The sequence below is a fragment of the Nycticebus coucang genome, chromosome 11 (genome assembly GCF_027406575.1).
Source record: "Nycticebus coucang isolate mNycCou1 chromosome 11, mNycCou1.pri, whole genome shotgun sequence".
Taxonomy (NCBI): domain Eukaryota; kingdom Metazoa; phylum Chordata; class Mammalia; order Primates; family Lorisidae; genus Nycticebus; species Nycticebus coucang.
The window spans coordinates 76,126,366-76,147,302 of record NC_069790.1 but is presented as its reverse complement, the minus strand read 5'-3'; the positions used below and the strand labels follow the sequence as shown (position 1 = coordinate 76,147,302).

Here is a 20,937-nt window from a genome sequence, read left to right as displayed (position 1 = left end):
TTAATTCTACAATTTCTACCTACATCTTTACTTCCATTCTGTTGATCTTGTTTGCAATCCAAATTCTAAATTCTATTTCAGACATCTCAGCTATCTGTTTATAAATAGGATCCTCTGGATTGGCTGTTTTGTCATTCCTTGGGGGAGTTGAACTGTTCTGTTTATTCATGTTGCCAGAGTTTTTCTGCTGATTCCGCCCCATGATTGTTTTTCAGTATTTAGCTAGATGAGCAGGTAAGGTGAAATTGGACTGGAAACTTCTATGGCTGTGGTTGACCAGCCCTTCACCTAGGAACTGGGACTGGTGACTGCAGCTTTTCCTGTACAATTTTGCAAAGGACTGGTACAGTACTATAGTCTGTGACTCTAGAGGCCTGCTTGGTGTAGTGGGGGTAGGTGGCTCTGCCATGTATTCAGCTGATCTCTGTCCAATCCTAGTGAATCAGTAACTCCAGGTTGCAGTCTCAGCTTTTGTGTAATATAAGCAATTAGGACTTCCCTTCCCCCACTGATAATATCTGGAAGAGGACAATCAAACCTTCCCACTACAGTAAAACCAGGGTCCCACTTTGGAGGGTCCTCGGGTAATTTGTCCAGTTCAAGAGTTCCAGACCAATTGTCCCAGACAGCCCCCACTCTCTAGCTGGAGAGTTCAAGAGGACTCCAGCAACTAGATATTAGGGGTTTATTGGCAGCTCAAGTGTGATTTGAGCACCTCTGGTGCTCTGAGGGATTAGAGAGGCCCATCCTGTAGGTTTAGAGCCAGGGGGTTGATGCTTCTTACCCCACCTTGGCCGTCCTTCACTACTGGACTTTGGTCACCCCAGTCTCTAGTATTCCCACCAGCAGTCTCTGTTAACCCAGTTTCTGTGGCCCTGTTCTGTCCAATAAGCAAATGTGCCAGGGCTATGTGCCTGTCAGAGTCAAAGTGAGGTCATTGCCTCCTCATCATGGTTAACAGAGTCTACCACCATCCAGCAGGGGAAGCTGAGGTCTGCCTGCCTCAGATGCTCAATGGCAGGTGAAGAAAGTTCCACCTGAGCTCAGTCCAAACCTCAGGATATCCAGACAGCAAAAGAATTTCTCCCTCAGCTGCTGCACCTTTGTTGCCACTGTTCTTGAGCTCTGAAATCCCTATAGGGTGAGGTCTGGTTTCCTCTGGCAGAGGGAGTTAGACCCCACAGAGTTAGACCCCAGCAGGATCACTCTACTAATGCTGAAGTTGGGTGGGAGGTGCCTCCTCTTGGGTTCATGCACCTCAGCAGTTTCCGAACCTCCACCTGCAGTGCAGGAACCCAAGCTTCCATCTGCTGCTGAGATACTCTTTTTTGGGGGGTCAGGTCAGTCACCTTTCCCTCTATGTCTTTCTGTGCAGTTACTGGATTCACAGTTACGGCACAGCTGTACTGACACCATCTATGCAATGTCCGATTCTAGCCAAGAAATGCAGACATTCTGTATTCTGGAGGAGTTGGACTTCTAGACTTCTAGACTGCCAGGCTGGGGAGGGTGGGGTGTTGGTGGGTAGACTGAAGGATCAAGGTGGCAAGGAAAATATTTTTTCAAATTTCCTGCCAGACAAGGGAATTCCTAGACTCACCACAGGGGCTCTCTTGAGAAGGAGTCCCAACTTCCAGCAACTCCCTTTGGTGGAGTGAGGAAGGAGAGCCTCAGTTTATCGCTCACCAGTAGAGATCCCACAGTAAGCAAGCAACTCTTTTAGGGGAGGGGACGGCCACATAACCTCTCTGGGATGAGATCTGTATCTGAAAATAGTTTCTTTAGAGTCGAAGCTTGCCTCAGCAGGGAAGATGAGCAATTGTCTATTTCGTCTCTCAGCTCGGCTCCCCTCCTTTGGCTTTGTTGGGTTCTTTCTGGTTGTTATCTCTCCCTCTGGACTGGAGCTTCTATTGAGAGCTGGCTCCAATCAGCTGTTGTTCCCTATTCCCCCTTGTTCTTATTGAATGTGAAAATTGGAGTTAGGGAAAATAGCCAACCCAAGGATTTAGCAAAACACAAAACACATTGAGACCGAATGAGCAAATAAACAGATAAAAAGACTACCAGACACACAAGCCCACAGATGCACAAACAATCAGAAACATATAGACATACAGACAACAACAAAAAAACAACTACAATAAAAATAATGATAATCGTAAAATAATTGAAAAAAAGGTAAAAACAAATAAAACAAACAAACATACAAAACAACCTCTAAAAATCTGATGGAAGCACTCTCAGAAACCATAAGAAGGGAAGAGGAGGAAGAGAGAAGGGGAAAAACGTATTTATAAACAAGTTAAAGAAGAAGAAAGAAAAAATTAAAAATAGAAAAAATAAAGATAAAAATGATAAAAATAAAAATATTAACAATAGCTCCTCCAAGAAAATGATGAAAAAAAGAGAAAAAAGGCACTAACCACAAAAATATTATTCATATATATATATATATGTGTGTGTGTGTAGGACAAAGGGATCAACTTTCATAGGAATATATTTATAATGCAATATACTTTCTGTACACCAGGTGGCAGTGTGAGTGGTTCCCAAGCTTATACCTGATTCACAGTTTACATTGTTACCACAGTAACCACCCTACCTGGGATCACCATTTTGGAGTTTCTATAAAAGTTTATTTCCTAATTGTTGTCAAACCTCGGCTGCTCTATTCCAGACAGCACTCCTATCCAACCTCCCAACTCGGTGCAGGAGTTCATGCTTCACAGATCTTTCCACTCTGCTCCCACATTCTCCTGCAATCGGCTGTGGGGGAGGGGCTGGCTGCCACAGGCTCCTGCTGCTGCTGGCTCCCGCTCTGGCACACTGAGACCTTTTCCTCAGTTTTTGTGGCTCAGAGTCTCACTTTCTGAGACTGAGTCCAGGTACCCACCAGTTCACCGCACAGCCTGAACTGCTAGCCCACACCAATATTCCCTGCCAGGAATGGTCCGGTCTATTTAATCATGCCTGTTGTACTGTGAGAGGGTGTCCGCCATTTCAGACAATTCAAAATGTCTTGTTTCCCAGGCAGGATCCCTTCCCTTCAATTTTTCATCAGGCTGCTTAGCCCCTTGTGGCTCTGGGAGGCACCCCTTTCTGGTCACCACCAAACTCAGCTCAGTAATAAATTTTCATCAATTGGGTTTTGCCAGGAATTGCCAACTGCTGTCCTCCGTGAGGGAGGGGCCAGCTGCCAGCCTGCAGCTGGCCAGCACAGCCAGGCAGGGAAAATCTCTACAACAGAGTTTGTGGTTTTAAATTATGCCTCATATACAGCAATCTGCCAATTTGCTGCACGTCTCCAGCTTTCTGTCCACACCAATAATCCACGTAGGGAAAAGATCCAGACCCCACTCCCTCTCACCTGATGACTTGGGAGAGGTGGGCTACACGTCCATCCCATCCGCCATTATCCTACCTACATTGAGCTTTAATGAACCTTCTTTCAAGGAACCCAGAATTACAGCATTTAAACCCCACCTGCATTGGCCTACCCTCTGTTTTGAGTCTGTTAATTGACCTCTTATCAGCTTTCCTGGTATCTTGCCATAACCACTGCTATGGAGACCTTCATGTCTGGACTATCCTTTCTCTTGTGTCAGTGCTCTTTTTTGGTCATTTTGTGCCATCTCCATTTCTCTGCATTTGACCTTCTTCCTGCCCTCCCTCTGTAGCAGTGGGTCTTAGGCAGCCATTTGTAAGACATAAAGTGGGCAATAAACAGAACTAAGCCAACTCCCTTACCCAGAAATCAGGAATAGGTCTAAGAAAGAGTTGGTCCCCCTTAGTGTGGCTAAACATGGAACACTTAAACTCAGAAATGACAGATTAGCCATGTTTTTCACCATAGGGAACCAAGGGACAAGATAGCTGCTCTCCAGAGAGGGGAGAAGGAGACCAACCCTGCATTTACCCTTTGGGGGTTATGTTTACGTGCCTATTTCCACCATTTACAACCAAAAGAGTCTTTACTAATAAATGTACATTCACAAAAAGGAAAGTTTTATTTTTGAAGGTATCACAAAATCTTAAGCCAGCTGAATACCATACACATTAGAAAATAAAGAATAAATAGCATTATGACTTAATTAAATGAAATTACCTGGTATCCTAGAGAAATCCAGGTTGTTGAAGTCTATTCACATAAAGCATTGAACATTTCGGACAGAGCAGAAATCGAGACATTAAAATGCAGGGGAAAGTCACTATCTCCGTGGCAGGCAATTTATTTCTTCCACCTATCGCACAATTACTCCTGCCTCTCCTAACTTCTGGTTCTTCTGTCAGTCAGCAGGTCCTCTGATAACAAAGAAGATAAAACCATGGAGAGTGTTTCTTCTGGAGAAGAAAGTCTGGGAGAAGGAGGCAAAGAAACTGGCTGCCAGTCTCAGGAAAAAAAAAAATTATTGCCTGTAATGATTCAAGTGACACTAAGTGGGAGATTGGCTGGAGTGCACAGGTAGGTCATTGAATATACTAAAAGAACATGGAAAATGTGGGAGCAGACAGGAGGACCCAGCTATTGCAGTGACAACCAAGCTGCTCTGATCTGACAAACCACACATCAGCTTTTTTAACTGACTATGGATGCAAATATTCAGGAAAAAGTTAAATGTAATTTAAAAATCTCCTTGTTTATTAATCATGTCTAAATGAGCCTCCTTTTTATTTAGTAATCTATCCTACACTTCTGTGTCAGTCACAGCAACGAGCCATATAGTAAATCTGGGGGTAATCATGATATTAAAATTAGCTCATTGGGCAAGAATAAGTTAGAGCATGTGGCATCATTGATCCTTACAAAATGATAACTAATTAATCTCAATTGCCTTATTGATTCTAACCCAAATGTTTAAAAATGAAATACAAAATCAGTAACCATGTGAATGTGTATATTTATATTTTAATTCATAAATTCTCTATAGAAATTAATTCTCCTAGTGGAGATATAGGCTAGAAAACTAACACTAGCCTAAGATTTAAAAAAAAAAGAGGAATTTTTTTCTTTTTAGAAATGGATGTTTACTTCTCCCTGATTATTAAAAAAATTCAAAAAATCAGAAAACTTGGAAAGGTATAAAAAAGATAATTAAAGGTACCTAAATTACACCACATTAATTGATACTTCTGAAGTTATCTTTCCAGGCTTTTTTTTTTTTTTCCTGCAAGTCTGTTAATTTGAGGACCCAATGGATAGCCATTACCCAGGAACTTATTAGAAATGTTGACTCTCAGGCTCCATCCCAGATCTACTGAATCAAAACATGCATTTAGTAAGATTCTCCAAGTGATGTGATGTACACTGGAGAAACACTGCAGTAGGTCAGTGTTTTACTTTGTCTTGCTAAAATGTTTTATTGAGATATAATTTGCATACTATACAATTCATTCTTTTAAAGTGTACACATTAGTGGGTTTTAGTGAATTCAGAGAGTTGTACAGCCATTCCTACTATATAATTTTAGAACATTGTCGTTAACCTCCTCCCACCCCAAACATACCCATTAGTAGTCATTTCCTATTCTTTCTACTCCATGAGCCGCTGGCAACCATTAATAATCTATTTTCTGTTCAAGACCAGCCTGAGCAACATGATGAGAACCCCCTCCCCTAAAAAAAATAAGAAAAAAATTAGCCAGTCATGGTGGCACGTGCCTGTAGTTCCAGCTGTTCCAGAGGCTGAAGGAGGGAGTTCACTGGAGTCCAGGAGTTTGAAGTTGCAGCGAGCTATGATCATGCCACTGCACTCCAGCCTGGGTGACAGAGCAAGGCCCTGTCTCCAAAACTCATTTCTGTCTCTAAGAATTTTTTACTTTGTAAATGTGATATAAATAAAATCATATAATATGTGGTCTTCTGTGACTAGCTTCTTTCACTCAGCATAGTGTTTTCAATATTCATCCATGTTATAGGATGCATCCATACTTCATTCCTTTTTAATAATAATAAATTATTATAATAATATATTATATTATAATATATTATAAATTATAATAATAAATCCTTTACAGGGATACATGACATTTTGTTTTTTTTTTCCATCAATTGATCCACTTTTTTTTACTCTTTGATTATTTTGTACCTTCATATATAAGTTTTTGTGTGGATATATGTTTTCACTTCTATTGCTCGGTCATATGGTAACTCTACTTTTAATTGTTTTGAGGAACTTTGAGGCTATTTTCAAAACTGGCTCCACCATCTTATATTCCCACCTGCAGTGCATAAGGATTCCCATTTTTCCAAATCCCTGATATTACCTGTTATTATCTGACTTTTCAAGCTAGCCATCCTACAAGGTATGAACTGGTTTTTCACTGTGGTTTCTATTTCCATTTCACCAATAACTAATGATGCTGAATATCTTTTCATGTGCTTATCAGCCATTTGTACATATTCCTTGAAGAAATGTCTGTTCAGATCTTTTGCCCATTTTTACATTGTCTTTTTATTGTTGAGTTGTAAGAGTTTTTTATATACTTTCAATACTTAAGATCCTTAAGAGAAATGTATTTTCTCCTATTCTGTGGGTTGTCTTTTCATTTTGTTGTTGATGTCCTTTGGTGCACCAAATTTTTACTTTAAAATTATCAATTTAAAAATTGAATTGAAATTCAATTGATCTATTTTTGTTGTTTGTACTTTTGACGTCAGTTAAAGAAACCACTACCCAAGATCAGAAAGATCTACTAAAATACTTTCTTCTATGAGTTTCATAGTTTTTATTCTAACCTTTTGCTCTATATTGTTGGTGAATTTGTTTTTGCATGTGATATGAGGAAGGTAGCCCAACTTCATTCTTTTACATGTGAATATCCAGTCATTCCAGTCTTTTCTACAAAGACTATACTTTCTCCATTGAATGGTCTTGGCATCCGTGTTGAAAATCAATTGCCTATAGTTACAATTATATTTCTGAGTTCTCAATCTTATTCTGTGATCTATATAGCTACCTTTATAGCAATAATACCCTATCATAAATAATGTAGCTTTGAAGTACATTTTGAAATTGAGAAGTATGAGTTTTCCAATTCTATTCTTTCTTAAGATTTTTGGCTATTTTGGATTTCTTACATTCCCATAGGAAGTGGAGGATCAACTTGTCCATTTCCACAAAGAAGCCAGTGGAGATTTTTTGATAGGGATTGCATTGAGTCTGGAGATTAATTTGGGAAGTACCATCGTCTTAATACTATGTCTTCTGGTCCATGAACTTGGAATGTCTTTCCATTTATTTAGTCTTTTAATTTATTTCAACAATGTTTTATAGTTTTCAGTGTTAAAGCTCTAATAGTTTTTTTTGTGTGTGTGTGTGGATTTCTTAGGATTTTCTATAAACAAAATTATGTCCTCTGAAAATAGTCAGTTTTACTTCTTCATTTCCATCTCTATGTCTTCTATTTATTTTTCTTACTTAATTGTCCTGGCTAAAACATCCAGTACAGTGTTAGACAGTAGTAATTAGAGTGGAAATTCTTGTCTTTTTTCTGATTTTAAGAGGAAAGCATTGTCATTCTCTATTAAGGAAGATGTTGGCTGTGGACATTTCATAGATGTCCTTCTTCGTGTTGAGGAAAGTCCCCTCTGTTTCTAATTTGTTGAGCATTTTTTCATCATGAAAGAAAGTTATCTTTTGTCAAATGCTTTCCCTGCATCTACTGAAATGACCATGTGGTTTTTTTTCCATTACGCTATAGATTAATATTGCATTGATTTTCTGATGTCAAGAAAACTTTTATTTCTGGGATAAATCCCACTTGTTCATGGCTTATGATCCATTTTATATGTGGCTGGATTCAGTTTGCTAGGATTTTGTTGAGAATTTTGTATTTATAACAGATTTTGGGTTTTTCTTGTGATGAGCTTAACTGATTTTGTATCAGGATAATACTGGTCTCATAGAGTAAACTGGGACATGTTCATTTTTTTTTCTATTTTTTTAAAGATGTATTTGTGAAAGATTATTGTGACTTTCTTTATCTTGGCACTCTGAATATGTTATCCCACTGCCTTCTGGCCTTAAGATTTTCTAGTAAAAAGCAGCTGTTTATTTTATTAAGGATCTCTTTCATATGACGAGGTTTTTTCTCTCACTCCTTTCAAGATTCATTCTTTATCTTTTAATAGTCTGACTATAATATCTCTAGGTGTAGATTTGCCAGTTTATCCTACTTGGAATTCACTGAGCTTCTTGGATGTTTAGACTGATGTTTTTCATAAAATTTGGGAAATTTTTGGCCAAAATTTCTCCAAGTATTCTTCATGCCCCTTTATTTCTCTCTTCTTGAACATCTCTCATTCTGAGTTTATCATTATGCAGATACTGATATGCGTGATGATATCCATAAGTCTTTGAGACTCTGATAATTTTTATTCATTCTATTTTCTTTCTGTTCTCCAGACTAGATAATCTTGATTGAGCTTTCATTAATTTTTCTGGTTCTTCCTTTTGCCAGCTCAAAAGGAGATTTTTCATTTCAGTTATTATACTTTTCAATTTCAGAATTTTTATTTAGTTCTTTTTTATAATCTGTTTATTGCTATTGTCTATTTGTTAAGGCATCATTTTCATATTTCTCTTTAATTATTTAGACATCATTTACTTCTTTGGACATAATTGTAATAGCTGATTTAAAGTCTTTGTCTAGTAAGTCCAACATCTTGGCTTCCTCAGGGACAGTTGCTATGGACTGATATCTTTTTCCTTGTGTATGGGCTATACTGATCTGTTTCTTTGTGTGTTTTATATATGTACTTATACATTTTTTTGGAAGGTAGATATTTTAGGTAATATAATGTTAAAAATCAGATTCTATCCCTACCCTCACCAGGATTTTTTGTTGGTATAATTTTTTGTTTTTATTGTTCATGTTTGTTTAGTGACTTTCCTGAAATAAAAAATCTGTATTCTAGGTTATGTGCAGGCATGGAAATTTTGGTCCACTTAGCTTAATGGCCAGCTAATGATTAGACAGAGATTTTCTTAATTGTTTTCAGCCAACAGTATCCCATTCTTTAGGAAAAAGGCCTACAATGTATTTAGACACATTTGCAATGCTCTAGCAGTTTACAACCCTGCCTTCATGACTTTGCTTTCTGCTTGTACAGAGTTCAAGGTCAGCTAGAGCTGAAAAATTTGGGCATATTATGGTTTTTCCTAGGCATGATAATGGCCTTGAATATACATGTGACTTTCTAGATCCTTAAGAATATGGAAGACTTTTTCTAACACCCCTATTGAGTCTCCTCACATCATCCATTTAAAGTTTTTAGCCAGGTTCTTGTTTATCCCAATTGTTATTGTACTTTCAGGAAACTGAGATATTAAACAATTGTCCATGATTATTTTCAACAAACTCCCAGAGTTTTTCCTACAGAGTGAGGTCCAAGTCAGGTCAGATAATGACAATGCCCTTTGAATGTAGCTTTTTCAGGGAACTGTGAGACATTTCATATAATAAGAATGCTCTGGGGGTGGTTATTTTTTAAGAGATATAAACCTGTTAAGTTCACTCCAGTGGCTGCTAGGCTGCTATTTTTCAAAATTACCCTGGTTGTGAGTCTGCTACTATTCAAATCTGGGGAGGAGAGATGGGAATGGAACAGGTAAAAATATCACAAAACTCATTATTCTTACTGATATTTCTTGAATAAATGCTTCTCACATTTTTGCAAGCCTTTGATTAATTTCCAGAGCTCTGAAAAAGTTGATTTTTATTTTTTTATTTTTTGCCAATGTTCTCATTGGTTTATTGAGACAGAAATTTTTGGAGGCTCTTACTCCACCATTATAGAAGTGCTTCCTCTTTTCAGAACTTTTAAAATATGTATTTAAAATCATACTTCTCTACTAAAAAACAAAATATAACATTCATCTGATGCATTCATGTGCTATTTAGAACCATTTTTAGTCCATACAGTATTATAATGTAGATAAGAAAGTGACAGTTACCTTAGTTTATCCTAGCATTAAAGTAAAACTCACTCAATTCTTGAATGAATTAGTAAATTGCCATGAGTGAATGAATGAGTGAATGATTACATGCATAAATGATGAATATCCATGCTGTCAGGCTGCTCAGGTGTCACCAAGAAAGGCAGGCTGGCTATATACCAAGCCTTCTAAAGAGGCAATCATTATCCTGGTGATTGTACTCTGGTGCCAAGTCTGGCCTTCAGATTTGCAAAGTCAGCTTAAAACCAGTCTGTCAGCCCATAAGTGGCACCATTTCTCATTAACCCGTCTCACAGAGATCAGAATACCAAATTATTAATTTGCAAAAAAAGCTACAAATGTCATGAGGACCATAACAATTGCGTCCACAAGTCTAGTGCATTTTCTCCCACAGGTAATATATATGGGAAGACAAATTCTTCTGAGACATTTGCAGGTTAAGCACAGAAACAAGAATTGTTATAAAATGCAAATGTTCAAGGGCACTGGCTACTAAGGCCTGATAATCTATCAAGATTTGTGCCTTGCTTCTATTGATTTCAGAGACTGGAAATAATGAAAAAGTAATCTTACCATGTAAGATTACCTGGTAAGGAGGAGGAGGAGGAAGGGAGAAGGAAGGGAGAAGTAGAAGAGGAGAGGATATATGCACCTTCCTTCTTTGGGCTCTGTGTGTGTGTGTATGTGTGTGTGTGCTACTTCAGCCTTTGAAAGTTGAGCTCAGGAAGTAATTAGTTGGCACAATCTCAACTGTTGAGGACAGGGAGGCAGATGATACCAAGAAGAGGAAGCAGCTTGACCTGGAGACACTTGGTTTTCCTGAGGTTGAGAGGAATGAAAAGGAGGGAAGTTTGGGGAGACTGACTCCACCAGCATAAAGTCTCCCTTTCATGAAGTTGGGCATTCAGGATATATCTGCTCAGAGTAGGTTTTCAAGTGAACCATTGCAGCCATAAGAGGGAAGGTCAAGGCAAACTGAAAACCAGAGGCCTACCTTCTCTGGCTAAGGGAACCTGTGGGATTCCTTACTGCAACAGTTGAATAAAATTTAATTTCCTGACTGCTCCTCACCTTTCTGGTGCCAGAGACTTCCCTTTCCTGGGCAAGATTTGGATAGTTCTTGCTAGGATCTCCTTGCTGATTCTTTTATTAATATGTACCATTTCTGGACAACCCCACTTTTGATATATTCATTCTTAAGTCTTACTTTGGCTTCATTCCAGCCCCACAAATCAGCTTTACAGATACCCACTCCAACCCAAGTTCTTGGAGGCATCTACGTTTTGCTTCCACCTTTTGCCTCCACCATCTAGTTATGTATTTATTATATCTATGTCGAACATGTCACACGGCATTTGTGTCCACATAACTCTCTAAAAAGATTCTTGATCCTTTCCTTCTTCCCTTTACCCACTAGCCAGTCTTCTATCTCCCTTTCATTCTTAAATCTTTTATTACTCTCCCTTTCTTTTTGGAATTAATAACATTTTCTGACATGCTTATTGACAAGCTCTTCCACTTTTCCCACCTTCAACACGCCCATAGTTTATTTCATTTAATTTCCTTTATTGCCATTATTTTCCCCACCAACCCTGCTCCAATTATTCAGAATATCTCTCATTTCTGTCTCTCCCACCTGTACAGGTTGCAGGTGGAAAAGGTAAAGCCAGGTGACTAATACTCGGGTATACTAAGCTCCCAGGACTCACAAGATTATTGAGAACTTAAAACCATTGCTAGATGTCAGATAAGTAACGACACACTTTAAAATAATTCCACAAGGCACATAAGAAGGATCTTCATTGACATTCAAGATTCAAAAATAACCTTTAATGCAGATCTATAAGGTCTTCTCCAATCTCTCTGATGAGAGGACAAAGAAAAAAGCACCACTGCTTTCTTACAGATTTGTGAATTTCTTTTCTCATTTAAAAAGGGTAAACAATTCCTGCAATCTTACCTTTGAACTTTAAATCCTGTTAAAAAGAGCAGCAAATTTACAACAAGGTCCTTACTTAGAGCAGCATTTTTTCCATCTGAAATCAAAGTAGTTAAAAATGTTGCTCCTTAGAGGCGGAGCAAGATGGCAGCCGAGAAACAGCTTCCTTGCATCTGGGCACCGTGAGTCTGGGGATATAGGACTCCAGGCATCTCTGGCTGGTGGGATCTGCCTATCATCACCCCTGAGAGGACACAGGGAGTCAGCGAGAGACTTCTGGACCCCAAGAGGAGGACTAAAACAGTGGAAAACCGGCAAGTGGTCGCATGTGTTCAATCTGTCTAAACCCGCCCGCAACTGTAAGTTCAGTAGCAGCGAGAATGCAAACCAGAAAGGCCTAACCTGTGAACTGTTTTGGTGTCTTTGGACTTGGCACTCAGCCGAACTGCCTTGGGGAGAGCCTGAGCGGGAGTACGGAGAACTTTGGCCTTTGACTAGGGCCCCAGTCTGAGCTGCTGAGCCAGAAGGAGCTAATAGTGTTTGGCTCTGGGTCACAGGCAGACATTGTGAGTGATCCGCTCTGGCAAGCTCCACCCTCAGGGTCACAGAGCTGGAATTGGGTGGGAGCTGGTAACCCAGTGACCAAGTAGCCTAAGGGCTGCAAGGCGGCTCAGTACTCTGAGCCGCCTTGCAGCCCTAAACCTCGGGGGCAGAGGGAGACCAGTTTTGACACACAGGGTAAGTGGATAGCCACTTCAGCAGTGATTCCAGTGACAAGCACTTCCCTGAGAAAGCTTCTGCTCAGTAAGTGAACAAGTTCAAAGTGCCTTTTAAGTGGGCTGAAGAGAGATTTAGGGTGTCTACCTCCTGGGGTTTGAGAAACTAGCAGCCTCCAGTCGTATCAGAACTCTGATTAACATCTCATACCCCAGAAGACCACGTGTTGCCCAGACAATATTCAATAACATATACATACTGCTTTGTTTTTGGTTGTGTTTTTTTTTTTTTTTTTGCTTTGGTTGTTTTTTTTTTATTTATTTTGATGTTGTGGATTGTGGTTTTGTTTTTTAAGTTCAACCTTTTCCATACAGATCCTTTTTCTTTCTCAATTTTTCTAGTTTAATTATAATTTCCCATTGCTGCCTATTTCAATAATTAGAACTTCATTTTTGTTAGTGTTTCTACCGCTATTATTTGGTTTTTCCAGCCAATTTTATCCCGTAAAGTTTTCTGTTTGCTTGTTTTCGTTTGATTTACAGCATTTTTGTCTTTCCCCTCTACTTGGTGGAGGTAGGGTACTGTGTCTGATCAGGTTAGCAAAGAGCTGCTGACCTCAAGGGAACCACCCAACTGGGCACCCCCAGAAGGTGGTTTTTTTTTTCTAAGGTTGTATCAAAGTACCCTACTGTACACCTATATTGCTCTGTCTCCCTCTTTCTGTGCCTCTCTTCTTTTTGTCAATATTCCTTTTACCCACCCCCTCTCCTTTCTCTATTTTTCTTTTTTTTTTCTTATCACTCGGTCCTCCTTTCTTTCATCCCTTTTTTGCTCTTAAACCTTCTCACCCTTCTGTTCCTGTAACCCTTAGTCCACAGGCACGAGAACTTAAAGAGGAAGAGGAAGTGAAAGGAAAATTAGGGCAAGGAAACAGATAAAAGAAATCACCCATGAGGAAGAATCAGCAGAAAACTCCAGGCAACATGAAGAACCAGTCCAGAACAACCCCGCCAAGGGACCATGAGGTACCTACTGCAGGGGATTCCACCTATACAGAAATGTTAGGAATGACAGAAAGGGAATTTAGAATACACATGTTGAAAACAATGAAAGAAATGATGGAAACAATGAAGGAAACTGCTAATAAAGTGGAAAATAACCAAAAGGAAATCCAAAAACAGAATCAAATAAGAGATGAACGATATGAAGAATATAAAAAGGATATAGCAGAGCTGAAGGAAATGAAACAGTCAATCAGGGAACTTAAAGATGCAATGGAAAGTATCAGCAACAGGTTAGACCATGCAGAAGAAAGAATTTCAGAGGTAGAAGACAAAGTTTTTGAGATAACTCAGATAGTAAAAGAGGCAGAAAAGAAGAGAGAGAAACCAAAACATTCACTGTCAGAATTATGGGACTTTATGAAGCGTTCCAACATATGAGTTATAGGAATTCCAGAAGGGGAAGAAGAATGCCCCAGAGGAATGGAAGCCATACTAGAGAATATTATAAAAGAAAATTTCCCAAATATCACCAAAGATTCTGATACACTGCTTTCAGAGGGCTATCGGAACCCAGGTAGCCTCAACTCTAACCGAGCTTCTCCAAGACACATTGTGATGAACCTGTCCAAAGTCAAGACCAAAGAAAAGATTCTGCAAGCTGCCAGGAGTAAGCGCCAGTTGACCTACAGGGGCAAATCCATCAGAGTGACCGCAGACTTCTCTAATGAAACTTTCCAAGCAAGAAGACAATGGTCATCTACCTTTAATCTACTTAAACAGAACAATTTCCAGCCCAGAATTCTGTACCCTGCTAAGCTAAGCTTCAAAATTGACGGAGAAATCAAATCATTTACGGATATACAAACATTGAGGAAATTCGCCACAACAAGACCAGCTCTACAGGAAATACTTCAACCTGTTCTGCACACTGACCACCACAATGGATCAGCAGCAAAGTAAGAACTCAGAAATTAAAGGACAGAACCTAACCTCCACACTGATGCAAAAGATAAAACTAAGCAATGGACTCTCACAAAATAAGATGAATAGAATACTACCACACTTATCAATTATCTCAATAAATGTTAATGGCTTGAATTCCCCACTGAAGAGACATAGATTGGTTCACTGGATTAAAAAACACAAGCCATCCATTTGCTGTCTGCAAGAAACATACCTGGCTTCAAAAGACAAATTAAAGCTCTGAGTCAAGGGTTGGAAGACAATTTTTCAGGCAAATGGAATTCAGAAGAAAAGAGGAGTTGCAATCTTATTTCCAGATACATGTGGATTTAAAGCAACTAAAGTCAAAAAAGACAAAGATGGTCACTTTATATGGGTCAAGGGAAAAATACAACAAGAAGACATTTCAATTCTAAATATCTATGCACCCAATTTAAATGCTCCCAGATTCTTGAAGCAGACCTTACTCAGTCTGAGCAATATGATATCTGATAATACCATAACAACAGGGGACCTTAACACTCCTCTTACAGAGCTGGACAGATCCTCTAAACAGAAATTAAACAAGGATATAAGAGACTTAAATGAGACCCTAGAACAACTGTGCTTGATAGACGCATATAGAACACTCCATCCCAAAGATAAAGAATATACATTCTTCTCATCACCCCATGGAACATTCTCAAAAATTGATCATATCCTGGGACACAAAACAAATATCAACAGAATCAAAAGAATTGAAATTTTACCTTGTATCTTCTCAGACCATAAGGCACTAAAGGTGGAACTTGACTCTAACAAAAATGCTCGACCCCACCCAAAGGCATGGAAACTAAACAATCTTCTGTTGAATAACAGATGGGTGAAGGAAGAAATAAAACAGGAAATCATTAACTTCCTTGAGCATAACAACAATGAAGACACAAGCTACCAAAACCTCTGGGATACTGCAAAAGCAGTTTTGAGAGGAAAATTCATTGCTTTAGATGCCTACATTCGAAAAACAGAAAGAGAGCACATCAACAATCTCACAAGAGATCTTATGGAATTGGAAAAAGAAGAACAATCTAAGCCTAAACTCAGTAGAAGAAAAGAAATATTCAAAATCAAATCAGAGATCAATGAAATTGAAAACAAAAGAATCATTCAGAAAATTAATGAAACATGGAGTTGGTTTTTTGAAAAAATAAATAAAATAGATAAACCATTGGCCAGACTAATGAGGAATAGAAAAGTAAAATCTCTAGTAACCTCAATCAGAAATGATAAAGGGGAAATAACAACTGATCCCACAGAGATACAAGAGATCATCTCTGAATACTAGCAGAAACTCTATGCCCAGAAATTTGACAATGTGAAAGAAATGGATCAATATTTGGAATCACACCCTCTCCCTAGACTCAGCCAGGAAGAAATAGAGCTCCTGAACAGACCAATTTCAAGCACTGAGATCAAAGAAACAATACAAAATCTTCCAACCAAAAAATGCCCTGGTCCAGATGGCTTCACTCCAGAATTCTATCAAACCTTCAAGGAAGAGCTTATTCCTGTACTGCAGAAATTATTCCAAAAAATTGAGGAAGAAGGAATCTTCCCCAACACATTCTATGAAGCAAACATCACCCTGATACCAAAACCAGGAAAAGACCCAAACAAAAAGGAGAATTTCAGACCAATCTCACTCATGAACATAGATGCAAAAATTCTCAACAAAATCCTAGCCAATAGATTACAGCTTATCATCAAAAAAGTCATTCATCATGATCAAGTAGGCTTCATCCCAGGGATGCAAGGCTGGTTTAACATACGCAAGTCTATAAACGTTATCCACCGTATTAACAGAGGCAAAAATAAAGATCACATGATCCTCTCAATAGATGCAGAAAAAGCATTTGATAAAATCCAGCATCCTTTTCTAATTAGAACACTGAAGAGTCTCGGCATAGGTGGCACATTTCTAAAACTGATTGAAGCTATCTATGACAAACCCACAGCCAATATTTTACTGAATGGAGTAAAACTGAAAGCTTTTCCTCTTAGAACTAGAACCAGACAAGGTTGTCCTCTGTCACCTTTACTATTCAACGTAGTGCTGGAAGTTCTAGCCAATACAATTAGGCAAGACAAGGAAATAAAGGGAATCCAAATGGGAGCAGAAGAGGTCAAACTCTCCCTCTTTGCTGACGACATGACCTTATACTTAGAGAACCCCAAGGACTCAACCACAAGACTCCTAGAAGTCATCAAAAAATACAGTAATGTTTCAGGATATAAAATCAATGTCCACAAGTCAGTAGCCTTTGTGTACACCAATAACAGTCAAGATGAGAAGATAATTAAGGACACAACTCCCTTCACCATAGTCTCAAAGAAAATGAAATACCTAGGAATATACCTAACGAAGGAGGTGAAGGACCTCTATAAAGAAAACTATGAAATCCTCAGAAAGGAAATAGCAGAGGATATTAACAAATGGAAGAACATACCATGCTCATGGATGGGAAGAATCAACATTGTTAAAATGTCTATACTTCCCAAAGCAATCTACCTATTCAATGCCATTCCTATCAAAATACCAACATCGTACTTTCAAGATTTGGAAAAAATGATTCTGTGTTTTGTATGGAACCGGAAAAAACCCCGTATAGCTAAGGCAGTTCTCTGTAACAAAAATAAAGCTGGGGGCATCAGCATACCAGATTTTAGTCTGTACTACAAAGCCATAGTGCTCAAGACAGCATGGTACTGGCACAAAAACAGAGACATAGACACTTGGAATCGAATTGAAAACCAAGAAACGAAACTAACATTTTACAACCACCTAATCTTTGATAAACCAAACAAGAACATACCTTGGGGGAAAGACTCCCTATTCAATAAATGGTGTTGGGAGAACTGGATGTCTACATGTAAAAGACTGAAACAGGACCCAAACCTTTCCCCACTCACAAAAATTGATTCAAGATGGATAAAGGACTTAAACTTAAGTCATGAAACAATAAAAATCCTCCAAGAAAGCATAGGAAAAACACTGGAAGATATTGGCCTGGGGAAAGACTTCATGAAGAAGACTGCCATGGCAATTGCAACAACAACAAAAATAAACAAATGGGACTTCATTAAACTGAAAAGCTTCTGCACAGCTAAGGAGACAATAACCAAAGCAAAGAGACAACCTACACAATGGGAAAGGATATTTGAATATTTTCAATCAGACAAAAGCTTGATAACTAGGATCTAACTCAAATTAATCCACATGAAAAAAGCCAACAATCCCATATATCAATGGGCAAGAGACATGAATAGAACTTTCTCTAAAGATGACAGACGAATGGCTAACAAACACATGAAAAAATGTTCATCATCTCTATATATTAGAGAAATGCAAATCAAAACAACCCTGAGATACCATCTAACCCCAGTGAGAATGGCCCACATCACAAAATCTCAAAACTGCAGATGCTGGTGTGGATGTGGAGAGAAGGGAACACTTTTACACTGCTGGTGGGACTGCAAACTAGTACAACCTTTCTGGAAGGAAGTATGGAGAAACCTCAAAGCACTCAAGCTAGACCTCCCATTTGATCCTGCAATCCCATTACTGGGCATCTGCCCAGAAGGAAAAAAATCCTTTTATCATAAGGACACTTGTACTAGACTATTTATTGTAGCTCAATTTACAATCGCCAAAATGTGGAAACAGCCTAGATGCCCACCAACCCAGGAATGGATTAACAAGCTGTGGTATATGTACACCAGGGAATATTATTCAGCCATTAAAAAAAATGGAGACTTTACATCCTTCGTATTAACCTGGATGGACGTGGAAGACATTATTCTTAGTAAAGCATCACAAGAATGGAGAAGCATGAATCCTATGTACTCAATTTTGATATGAGGACAATTAATGACAATTATGGTTATGGGGGGGAAACGGAAAGAGGGAAGGAGGGAGGTGGGTGGGGCCTTGATGTGTGTCACACTTTATGGTGGCAAGACATGATTGCAAGAGGGACTTTACCTAACAATTGCAATCAGTGTAACCTGGCTTATTGTACCCTCAATGATTCCCCAACAATAAAAAAAAGAAAAAGAAAAAGATGTAAAATCTCCATCTTTTTATGGCTGCATAGTATTCCATGGTGTAAATATACCACAATTTCTTAACCCATTCATGAGTCAATGGGCACTTGAGCTGCTTCCATGTCTTGGCAATTGTGAATTGGGCTGCAATAAACATTCTGGTGCAGAAAAAAAAAAAATGTTGCTCCTTAAGAAAGAGCATCTCCTTTATAGCACTGCCTTGAAAGAGAACCCAGGTATATGGTTAGTAAATAAAATGCTAGTGTCTCAGGGCAAAACTTGTAAAAGATATTGAAGATATTGAAATGCTAGGTTCATTGGAACATCTGGTTAAAGGAAGTACACTCACAGAGGCCAATTAGCATGTACCTTGTTAAAAATTAAGTTAAATGATGATTAACAAGGCCAGTCTATGTTTAAGCAGAATAGGAAGTGCTATTTGTGAGGAGCACTAACAGTACTTACAGCCCAAACTGTACCTATAGTTTATATGTATACTACCTGAAACCTCCACAGCATAGTCACTATGTTAGGAGCCTCCTTAAGAACTGACCCTAAAACATGCACGAGTTACAGGAGGAGAAAGAGAGGAGAAAAGATGGTACAGATATTAAACTACTATGAGGAATTTTCACACGTGTGAGCTTCAAACAAATCTCATGAGGTCTTGTTAGTATCATTATGACAAGGCGTTATGAAGTGGTGATTAGGAGCATGGTTAGGAGCATAGGAGCAGTAGACAGAGCAGACAGCCTGGAGTTCAGCCGGCTCTGTCATGTACCAGCATATCACCATGCCTCCATTTTTTCATCTATGAAAGAAGGCAAATAGTGTACTTTTCTCATAGGGTTACTAAAAACAGAAAATTACTACTGTTAACAATCATCGTATACAAGATGCCTTTAAGAGTGACTGGTACATAGTAAGTGTGCAACAGGCATTTTGATTACTACTTTGCGTATTGTTACTAAACTGAGCCACAAAGAGGTGAAGTAACTGCTGACGATCATGCAACAGGTAAGTGACAGCGCCCTGAACAGTAACCAGGGACATTGGTCTCTGAGGCCCAGGCATACCCTTTGCACACCATCTCAGCATAATATGGTCACTAATAAAGCTGCTTTGTTTTCAGATTTCTTTGTGGGAATGCAACACAGAATATGTAAACTCTTCCCAAAAATAGGGTATACAGAGAAAGACAGGTTATAAAGATCTGGGCCAGTGGTACCCAAATTGCACAAGTTCAAAACTTCCTGTCAGGTCACATTCAAGAACAATTAAATCCAGCATTTTGGAGGTGGGATCCAGGCAACAATAGTTTGCGAAGCTTCCAAAGTGATTCCAATGTGCAGCCAAGCTTGAGGACCACCAGATCAGTGGTTCTCAAACTTGAACATGTATCAGAATCATCAGAAGAGCTTGATGAACACAAATTGCTGGGTCTTACCTCCAGAGTTTCTGATTCAGTAGCTATGGGGCCTGAGAATTTGCATTGATGCTACTGGTCCAGGGGACTCTAGACATTTAAAAATTCCTTCTGGATCCTTGGATGGATCTGAAGACAAAGTAGCAGGGGTATCACAGAGTAGAGTACAAGGACACAAAGAGAGAATGGGAAACAAAAAAATACTCCTGACCACTTCACAGTTTTTTCCTAAGTTTCGTTCAAATGATAAATGACAGTTTTCATTTCTATGCTAATATCTGGCAGTTTTAAATCAAATTAGTGTCTCTCATCATTCCAATACAACTGTTTCAGTGAAAGCAGCAATAGTCCACCCAAACCAAGCTTTCAATGAAAGAAACGGGATTTTTTTTAAAGTCAAAATCAACTTAAGATTCATTTACAAGTGTCCCATGTAAAGTGGATGATCAGAGATTCATCAGGTAAATAATAAAAATGGGAGGCACAGTTTTGATTTGCCATTAGATTTTAAGTTTTGTGAAAGCAGGGACCATATCTGTTTTTACTTAAAAAGTTATATCCAGAACAAGAGCAGAGCCTGACACATAGTCAACGGTCAATAATTGGGTGAGGAAAGAAGCAAAGAAGGCAAGCAAAAAACAATGAATAGGGCAAAAGGGATTATTTACATTGATAAAGGGTATAGTTGGATTTTTACGTATTGAATACTGTAACATGGAAATACAGAAATGCAAAACTTCAGAATTTAAGGCAAAACTGCTAGAAGATCAACAGTGGGAGACCACTATTTAAATAGTCACTCTATTTAGTCATCTGCTTATATATACAGCGTTCTGTTGAGCTCTTA

At 38.7% G+C, this 20,937-nt stretch overlaps 1 protein-coding gene across 4 annotated transcripts in view; it reads right to left on the bottom strand.

Annotated features, from left to right (window-relative positions):
- The window catches only part of LHFPL3 (LHFPL tetraspan subfamily member 3), a 612,036-nt gene that overhangs the window by 545,502 nt on the left and 45,597 nt on the right, over nt 1-20,937 (bottom strand). The window lies entirely within an intron of this gene.